Source organism: Muntiacus reevesi, chromosome 1 (assembly GCF_963930625.1).
Source record: "Muntiacus reevesi chromosome 1, mMunRee1.1, whole genome shotgun sequence".
In the NCBI taxonomy this organism is placed as follows: Eukaryota; Metazoa; Chordata; class Mammalia; order Artiodactyla; family Cervidae; genus Muntiacus; species Muntiacus reevesi.
In genome coordinates this window covers 236080796-236090937 of record NC_089249.1, presented here as the reverse complement: position 1 = coordinate 236090937, position 10142 = coordinate 236080796, and the positions used below count along the sequence as shown (strand labels likewise).

The 10142-nt window shown below is 41.2% G+C and overlaps 1 pseudogene; it reads right to left on the bottom strand.

The window, feature by feature from the left end:
• Nucleotides 1–2114: 2114 nt before the first annotated feature.
• LOC136158367 (type III endosome membrane protein TEMP pseudogene) lies at nucleotides 2115–3908 on the bottom strand (annotated as a pseudogene).
• Between the last annotated feature and the right edge of the window lie 6234 nt (nucleotides 3909–10142).

The window sequence follows — 10142 nt, the reverse complement described above, 5'->3', positions numbered from 1 at the left end:
AAACTGTGGAAAATTCTTCAAGAGATGGGAATACAGACTACCTGACCTGCCTCTTGAGAAATCTGTGTGCAGATCAGGAAGCAACAGTTAGAACTTGACATGGAACAACAAGACTGGTTCCAAATAGGAAAAGGAGTATGTCAAGTCTGTATATTGTCACCCTGCTTATTTAACCTATATGCAGAGTACATCATGAGAAACACTGGGCTGGATGAAGCACAAGCTGGAATCAAGATTGCTGGGAGAAATATCAATAACCTCAGATATGCAGATGACACCACCCTTATGGCAGAAAGTGAAGAACTCAAGAGCCTCTTGATTAAAGTGAAAGAGGAGAGTGAAAAAGTTGGTTTAAATCTCAACATTCAGAAAACTAAGGTGACAGCATCTGATCCCATCACTTCATGGGAAATAGATGGGGAAACCATGGAAACAGTGAGAGACTTTATTTTTTTGGGCTCCAAAATCATTGCAGATGGTGATTGCAGCCATGAAATTAAACAATGCTTACTCTTTGGAAGGAAAGTAATGACAAACCTAGATACCATATTAAAAAGCAGAGACATTACTTGTCCAACAAAGGTCTGTCTAGTCAAGGCTATGGCTTTTCCAGTGGTCATGTATGTATGTGAGAGTTGGACTATAAAGAATGATGAGCACCAAAGAATTGATGCTTTTGAACTGTGGTGTTGGAGAAGACTTTTGAGATTCCCTTGGACTGCAAGGAGATCCAACTAGTCCATCCTAAAGGAGATCAGTCATGAGTGTTCATTGGAAGGACTGATGCTGAAGCTGAAACTCCAATACTGTGGCCACCTGATGCGAAGGGCTGACTCATTGGAAAAGACTCTGATGCTGGGAAAGATTGAAGGCAGGAGGAGAAGGGGACGACAGAGGATGAGATGGTTGGATGGCATCACTAACTCAGTGGACATGAGTTTGAGTAGGCTCCGGGAGTTGGTGATAGACAGGGAGGCCTGGTGTGCTGTGGTCCATGGGGTCGCAAAGAGTCGGACAGGACTTAATGACTGAACTAAACTGAAAACCTTATATTGTCCATTCCCTGCCAGTTGGTCCAACTTCATTTAGGGCCAGTCACTCCAGTGATCATGGCTTTCTGTAGCACATGCTGAGGTTGTCCCCAGCAGGACACTTAAACGGCTCTTATTCATGCATGGACATGGTTCTGAACTCCTCATCAGTCAGCTGTCAGTTCACCTTTCTCTAATTAAGAGAAACCTTCCCTCAACTTCTTACTTGAAGTTGTTTCCCTGCCACTTTCTCCTTTCCCCACCACACTAATTTCTTCCATCTTATCGTTTATCATAACCTATAATTAATTTGCTTATGTAAATTCTTTGCTATGCTTTCCCCCATTGAACCCATGCCCTGCAAGGGAAAGAATAGTATCTGTCTTATCTACTTATCTACCATTATACATCAAATGCTGAACCAGTGTTTGATAAATAGATTATATTTAGTTATATAAATATTTGACTTTTTCATCATTCTTTTTATTAACTTTTCTTTTCTTTTCTCTCTTTTTTTTTTTTTTTTAGATTACCACTTTATTGATAGGAAAAAAATCTCAGACATTTGGCACGCTGAATTTTCTCTGCTAAAATGTTACCATCAGGTCACATCTGAAATGCTGGCAGGCAGGCAGGCCACCTGGAGTCTACTGGCCGGGGATTTTCATCACTGTCAGAGAGGACTTGGGAGAAGAGTAAGGAATCGAGGCGAAAGAGGAGTGTGAGCAAAGGTCCAGGGAGAGACAGCATGGTAGGAGGGGGAGCAATAACAAATAGTTAGCTAAGCAGGAAGTAAAGAAGGGACAGTCAAGAAGGGAAACCAAAGGCTGACAGAGGCATGATTTCAAAGTCAGGCCCTTGGTAAGCTTTATTCTAAGAGCAGGAGGGAGCCATTGAGAGTTATTGAGTAAAAGAAGGTCATGATCACTTTGGTGACTAGAGGAAGGGAGGATTGCTCCACCCCTGACCAGCCCTTAAGCCCTAACTACCAAGTCCCTGAGGCTTGTGGTTCCCATGAAATATCTGTTCTCCTTAAGCTGTCAAGCATAGGGATGGGAGGTGGGATAGTCCAAAGATGAAGACTCAAAGGGAGAAGCGGTTCCTGCTTGCTTTTGTCTCCAGTCCACCAACCCCAGGCTGAGTGTAATTGTCTTCAATGAAGCCATCATCATCCTCATCTTCACCCACCTCGGGGCAACCTCCCTTCCCTGTTTCAGGCAGTGGGCGGTGCTGGTAGCTGGCACGGTATTTGTGACAGAGATGGCATTTGGCAGCAAGTGCGATGAGGAGGGAGAGGACCACAGCCCCAAGGGCGACCCCTACCAGCATAGGCCATGCCCGGATCCCGCTGCCTGGTCCAAGGGACAAGGTAGATGTCGTGGGGACCTTGGAGTCCTCCACAATGGTTTGGTTTGCCTCACTCTTGGAGGGGCCGGAAGACACTGGTGAGCCTCAGCCTCTGCCAGAAGAGCCCTGGCTCTAAGGAGACCCCCTGATGCCAGGTAGCCCTGGCACAGTAGTCCTGGGGCTGGAGGTATCTGAATCAGAAGAGGACCTGGGAGGAGTGTCCAGGCAGAAAAGCACTGGTAGGAACTGTGCCCAGTCCGCAGAGGAGCTTCCGGTTACTATTAATCTTTCTTAATGAATGCTCACTTAAAAAATTTTATGCTGTACAGTGTTGTGTTGGTTTCTGCCATACAACAGTGTAATCAGCCCTAGGCATACATATGACCCCTTCCTCTACAGCCTTCCTCCCACCCTCACCCCATCCCACCCCTCTAGGTTGTCAGAGAGCATCAGGCTGAGCTCCCTGTGTTACAGAGCAAGTTCTCAAGAGCTATCTGTTTTAGATATGGTAATATACATGGTTCAATTCATCATTTTTTTAATTTCTTAGTCCAAGAGGAAAATATAAAAAAGATAGATTACACGTCCAAAGCAGTAACCATTCAGGATGTAAATGGACCTTTATTGGGCCATATTTAAAACCTACAAAGACAAGTAAGACGTGACAGCTGGACATGAGGTTTGTGGTTTGGAGGGAAGTGTAGCCACAACCTGGGATTGAGAGGTATCCAGTGGGAGCCCCTGGAGAGCACTGATTACCTCTGCCTGAAGGTGCCGGGAGTTGCCGTAACGTTTAATCAGTGTCTTAAGGATGAATGGAGGGTTGTTAAAGGGAGAGTAAAACATTCCAGATCTGTAGACTGGAGGCATACAAAAGCGTAGTTTTATGGGAGACATAGAAAAGATTTAGTGTGACTGGTGAGTAAGGAGTAAGTAAGTATAGTGGGAGTAAGAGGGGATGGAAGAAAGTTCTGAAGAACCAAATACACTATGGAAAAGAGCTGAAAGTTTAAACATAATGGCTGTAGAAAGCCCTCAGATGCCGTAGGCGGGAAAATGGACCTCATTAGAGTTGAATTTTAGTATGATTGCCCTACCCTCTTCACATAAGATGAAACTTTATTTTCTTTTGCTCTGATATGCAAATGATTCTGTTACTAAAAGGGTAAGTTCTCTCTTGTAACAATAAGAAAATTCTCCTCAGTTATCAAATAAGTCATCAGATCCTAGCATGGTGCCTCAGATTTTGTGAGTTCTCAAATATTTTTGAATGCACTTTAATGTTCAGTGTTTCCTGGTTTGTCCACTTCTACCAGTTTAATCACTTTTAGAAACTCTGTGTGATAGCCTGAAGTTTTCTTTTAGCTATTATCTTTGCAAAGACCCTCCATTTTATTTCTCAGTTTCATGAAATGAGTGACATTTGTAGTTTCTAAATGGCCCTTACAAATTCTGTTACCTCAAGTTCACGATTTCTTTTAACAACCCATTCCTGCAGGTTTTATCATTTGTGTGCAGTGGGACCGGCATCATGCTAGCAGCTGGAGCCACAGAGCTAAATAGGGCACCCCTGTTCTGGGGGAGCAAGCCCTCGAGTGAGTGAGCGCACACTGTCCTCACCACTCTGCCTGTGAGCGTGGCGTAGTTCAATTGAGGTAGCGGGAAACAATAGGATAGAATGAGAACATTTTATATTTATTGTCCTAAATAAAAAGATAGACGTAATATCAAATAGTTTCCTCATATGTGCTTACTTGAAAATAAATAACTGAAAAAGAGAAAGAGAGGGAACATGGGTGAGTTAAAACACATAAGAAATGAACAGTTGTGGTCCCTACTGTGTATACCCATTCATGTGCTCATTTATTCCACAGCATTCACTGAGGCATGAATAATTTACCTGTCCTCCAGAGAACATGCACAGGAGGGCGTTGTTAATGAGAAACAAATTTTGTTAGTGTCTGGCAGATCTGGGTTTGCGTCTTGAGTTCACCATCTAAAGCTTCATGCCCTTGTGAAGTTGTTTAGACTGAGTCTTTGTTTCTTGATCTGTACAATATGGATGCTCGTAGTACATATTCCTGACAAGGATGGCAATGAATAAGTGAAATAATGTATGAAACCAGTTTTGCCATGCTTAGTGCAGAGAAATACCTAATAGTTGCATTATTATTATTATTACTACACCAAACCTCGCTCTTTTGAACAAAAAGTGTGAAAGAATGCCCATCTCACTGCACTCTCCTCAGCACTGTTGGTTCGGAAAGATCGTTACGGGGAAACATGGTTACAAAACTAAACGTAATAGATATGTATTCTTAGGAGCTCATCATCTACTAAAACTTCAGGCAAACGAGTTGGCAGTGTCAGTCTAGGGTCATGGGACATGGCAACAGAAGTCAGGATGCTCTGTGAGTGCATAAATGAAGTACGTGGTCTAATCTAGGGGTGGCAACAAAATTGTCACAGGAGGGTAGTAGTCAAGATAAGTCCCGAAGGTAGAGTACACAGTGGTTGTGCAAAGGGAAGGGAAAAAGGGTGCTTCAGCCCAAGAGAACAGCATGTGCAAAGCTGTGTGGGCAAGAGAGGGTGGGTTGTGTTGAAGGAAACCAGGGAGCTTCGGTGTGGCCAGGTTGTGAAGGAAGAAAACGGAGAGAAAGCAAGTGCAATACCCTGCATGTGACAGGGGCGGTGTGCGCCTGTATTGCTTCACCTAGTCTGCACGACAAACCCATAAATCTGGGCTGCTGTATTCTGTCTTCAGAAAATGAAAACTCAAACTGTTTCAGCAACTTTCCCAGAGTCCCAGCTCTGGTTTACTACCAAGTCAGCATCCTTTCCATTACACCATAGGCACTATAGGCTTCTTCTCTGCATGGCGTGTGTGTGTGTGTGTGTGTGTGCGCCCGTGTGGATACCTGTGTGTGACACAGTGGTAATCCCTTCTTCTGTATCACAAACACAATAATCAAAAATATAACCTTAAAGAGAGTGCATTCCCATAAAGTTGTTTTTAAGCCAGAAGAGTTCAACCTGGCTTTTCTTTCTTTAAAAATAAGTTTATTTGTGTTTAACTGGAGGATAATTGCTCTACAATGTTGTACTGGTTTCTGCCACACCTCAACAGGAGTCAGCCCCAGGTGTACATATTCCCTCCCACCCCACCCCACCCTGCCCCTCTAGGCTGTCACAGACCACCAGCTTTGAGCTCCCTGTGGCTCTTCTGATGTCAGTTAAATGAGCAACCAAATGACGTATGACTGACAGCTCATAATTTACAGAGTTTTTGATTTCTTAAACAATCTCTGTGTGTTATAATAAAGAAAAGAGACAGTCGCAGCTTGACTTTGTTCTCTACCTCATTAGTTTATACCTCACTCTTATGAAAGGTTAGGTGAAGTTGTGACCGTGGGGCAAGGACGTGACCTTACTCACCTATAAACAGCTGACTCCTTCAGTCACCGGTTCCTTCCCAGTCCTTCACTCAGCACACACACTCTCTCAGCAGTATTGTATTAGGATATCCAGGAGCATGTAGACTTGGTGTCTACCTATCAATAGATAACATAGCAAACTAATAAGTGCTTACCTACCATCTGCTCTATCCTTCCTTTTTCTTCGTGTTTTTCTTGTTTTTCTCCGAAGACTTTGCAATGAACTGACCTCCCATATGACCCATATGAACTGGCCCTCCATATGACACGGAGTTGTGTTCTGACAATGGAAAATACATATGATGAAGTTACATTTCTTTTTTTTAATTGCCTAGGGACTTACTTAAAAATTTATAAATACATATTTTTTATGCTGAGGATGAATGTTAGGTGTCATTGGATCAGTTTTTGTATCTGTCTTGGACTCTTCTGTGTACCTTTGTGAATTTCTGAGGATAGTGTTTTTTTTTCCCCTAAAAATTACCCTCTTTAAACACAAATGTTTCTCAGTTTCACTTATCCATGCTGGAATTAGAGATGTTTTCTCCTAGCGTTGTTTTGAATTTTTCTATTTTTGGAGGCTATTTTGATGAGAAGTTTTGAAAAGGCAAATATGAAACAATTCAGGATATAAATCAAACCAAGAAATAGTGAAATATCTTCAGTTATCTCTGAAATTAAGGATAAAATGCTATCCTTTACTTTTCTCAAAGCTGATCTCCATGTAGCACATGATTTCTGTAGGGAATAGTGCAGGACCTAGGGTTGGTGGTGAAGACTGGGTATTTTGAAAGGAAACTTTAGATGAACTACAGGGAGTACTGTAGGTACTGTATTGAAGGTAAATTGCTAAATCAATTTCAATGTATTTGTCCTAGCCAAAGAAGTGTCTTTTCCAAAAGTGTCTGTAAATTGTTCAGGTCAGCATGACACAAGTTCACAGTGATGTATTTCAGGTGAATTCCAAGTATGAAATACATGAATACTTAACGTTCATATGGTTTCAGTGAAAATCCAAGAAAGGGTCTTATTTTGTTGCGTATCCCTTGTTGTAAGGAGCAAGAAATAAAGATAATGATGATGATAATGAAAGAAAAGGAGAGAAATAGATTAAAACTACTACTGGGAATTCCCTGGTAGCCCAGTGGTTAAGATTTCACCTTCCAGTACAGGGAGTGTGTATTCAATTCTTGGTTGGGGAACTAAGACCCACCAAAAAACCAAAGCATAAAAGAGAAACAATATTGTAACAAATTCAGTAAAGATTTAGAAAAGTGGCTCACAGTAAAAATATCTTAGAAAAATAAACTACAAATAATAATAAATATTTATTTATCATGTTTTATGTGCCAAGCACTGAACTCAGTACTTTATTTGCATCCTCTCAATGCTACCAAGGCCAATTTTCAGTCAGGAATATTAGGGCTTTCAAAGATCAGAGAGTTGGCCCAGAGTCACAGGACAGAAGCCCAAGTAGTTTGACCTCAAAGTCTGTGCCTTTCGCCACTATAGATGTTTTCTCTCTCGCTCTCTCTCTCTCTGTGTGTTCAGTCACTAAGCTAAGTCGTGTCCAGCTCTGTGACGCCATGGACAATAGCCTACCAGGCTCCTTTGTCCATAGAATTTGCTAGGCATGAATACTGGAGTGGGTTGCCATTTCCTTCTCCAGGGAATCTTCCTGACTCAGGGGTCGAACCCAGGTCTCTTGCGTCTCCTGCATTGGCAGGGGAGTTCTTTGCCGCTGCGCAACCTGGGAAGCCGTTCTTCTGTATGACACTCACAAATCTGGATTTAGCATACTGGAGCTCCCTTGTCTCCTGAAACACTGCTTGGGTTTAGCTCTGTATCTGTGGAGACATCATCAGCCCCTACCTCAGATCAGACTTCCCATCTGGGAAATGAAGAAGTTGGACTGAATAGTTTCTGTGGTCCCTTCTAGTCCTGTTTGTTATTCTGTGATTGTAGAACGTGTCCCATGACCTAGCTAGAGCAACCAACGAACAACGCCCAGGACTGAAAGTGTTACTGAGATGTGGAAATTTCAGTCTAAGGCAAACCTGGACTGTCGATCACCTATTACAGTGCCTGCTACTTTGACCTCACTATTCTGGGCACAGAGTTTTTGAAGAGTTCTCTGAACTCCTTTGAACTGGGACTTCCTGTTTCTTAGATAAGCTCTTGAAGAACTGGAGAGGAGAGTAGATTATTCAAAGGGACGGGACCTGCTTTCTCCCAGGCATCCTATGCTTGAGTTGTTGGGATAGTTTCACCTTCTTTTCCTTTTCCTTCAAAATTGTGGGTTAGTTTGTTTTGCAAATTTGCCTTTGCACTGACAGTTTAGGAGTGCACATTGACAAGATTAGGGCACTGCTAGTCCATTTGAAGAAGGAAATGGCAACCCACTCCAGTATTCTTGCCTGGAGAATTCCACGGACGGAGGAACCTGGCGGGCTACCATCTGTGGGGTCACAAAGAGTTGGGCACAACCGAGTGACTATACAACAACAACAAATTCCATTTGAATTGATCTCCACGGATGAAAGGAAATGGGCGTGTGGGAACACTAACTCCGTTTCATTAAGCACCTGCTCTTCAAAAGGCACTTTGTGTGCGCTCAGTGAATTTTGACAGCAGTGATTCCAGGTAGCTATTATTATCCACACTTTAAGGGGCAAGGAACCTGAGACTCAGAGAAGCTGAGTAGCTTACTGAAATAAACAACTAAATCTAAACTAGAGTTTGAACACTAGTCAGAGTCCCTGTTTTTCCAAATTCAGAGTCCCTGTTTTTCCCATGCAAGTGGTGACTTCTGCTGTGCAAAATAGCTACAGTTTCTAGTTTATTTGAATATGGGTGCTGCTTATGTTCTTGAAGATTCCAAGTGAACTACATTTAGACATCTGGCTTCTTGCTTTCAAACCCTGACTTTCCCATGCAGAATAATGGGATCATTTCTTCGACAGAGAAGAAGCAAGTGTCTTAAATATTGCTGTATTTTTTTCCCTACTTTGTAAATTCTGTTTTGTTAGAACAGAGTTGCATTTCCAGCTCTTGTAAGAGTAAGTAAAGATGTATTTTTATCATTAGAATAAAGAGACAGTATCAATAGAAAGTTAACAAAATACTATTTCCATGGACTTAAGTAATTCAGGCAACAAGAAACAACATTTCAATGACTCTCAGCATTTAAAAGAATTTACTTATTAAACTTCAGTTTTGAATAATATAGATTCCAAAATGTGTTTTTTTAAATCCAGTATATAATACTAGAAAATCCCTAACTCTAAGTATAAAAAAAAGATGAAAATATAATTTTGAAATCTAATAATTAATCAGCATTAACACTCTTTTTGCAATATCTAAACAAACAAAATCACAAAATTATGGCAGTATTACAAACATCTATTATATGCTTACTCTGTGAATTTAATCCTCACAGAAGCCTATGGATAAATAACTTTTCCTATTGTACTAACACAGAATCTGAAGTTCAGCCAGATTAATTTATGTGACTAAGAAATATGAGAGATAATATTAGAAACCATATTGGAACCTTAGTCAACATAATATCACTAGGATGTGTTATCTCAGAATTACTCGAGAAATTTCTTTATTTTTTAATTCTTTCTCTGGGATGTTCTATTGTATATTATAGTAACCCTAAATAACTCAGACAAGGTTACTTCTTATGACTATATTTAAATTATTCAATACATTTTAATGCATCCATTGTTAATCTGATCCCATAATGTGTGTGCGTATCTGATTGCAAACACCCTGACTATTCTTATGCAGCTTAGAATTTGGAAAAATTGTTGAAATATTAATTCCATTTTTCTAACTTTTTTTTCCCCATGAAAGTGAAAGTGAAGTCGCTCAATTGTGTCCGACTCTTTGTGACCCCATGGACTGTAGCCTACCAGGCTTCTCCGTCTATGGGATTTTCCAGGCCAGAGTACTGGAGTGGGTTGCCATTTCCTTCTCCAGGGGATCTTCCCAACCCAGGGATTGAACCCACGTCTCCCACAGCAGGCAGAGACTTTACCGTCTAAGCCACCAGGGAAGCTAGGCCTCTGGCTTTTTTATTATAACTTCTTTTAAATATGGTCTCTTTTTCCACATTCTACCTTTATTGAAAAGCTGTCTTTCTCCCAACCATGAAGAGTTAGATAAACTTTTCAGTGTGGCATTTTTCTTAATTGTAATTTTAACATCTCACTCTCACGAGACACTGAGTATGTTTCCTCTGCTGTCCAGTTATTTCCTCCTTATATGTTATTTGTTCTTTTCAGGAACAGAAACTGAATGTTATCCAAATTCTAATGAGAGT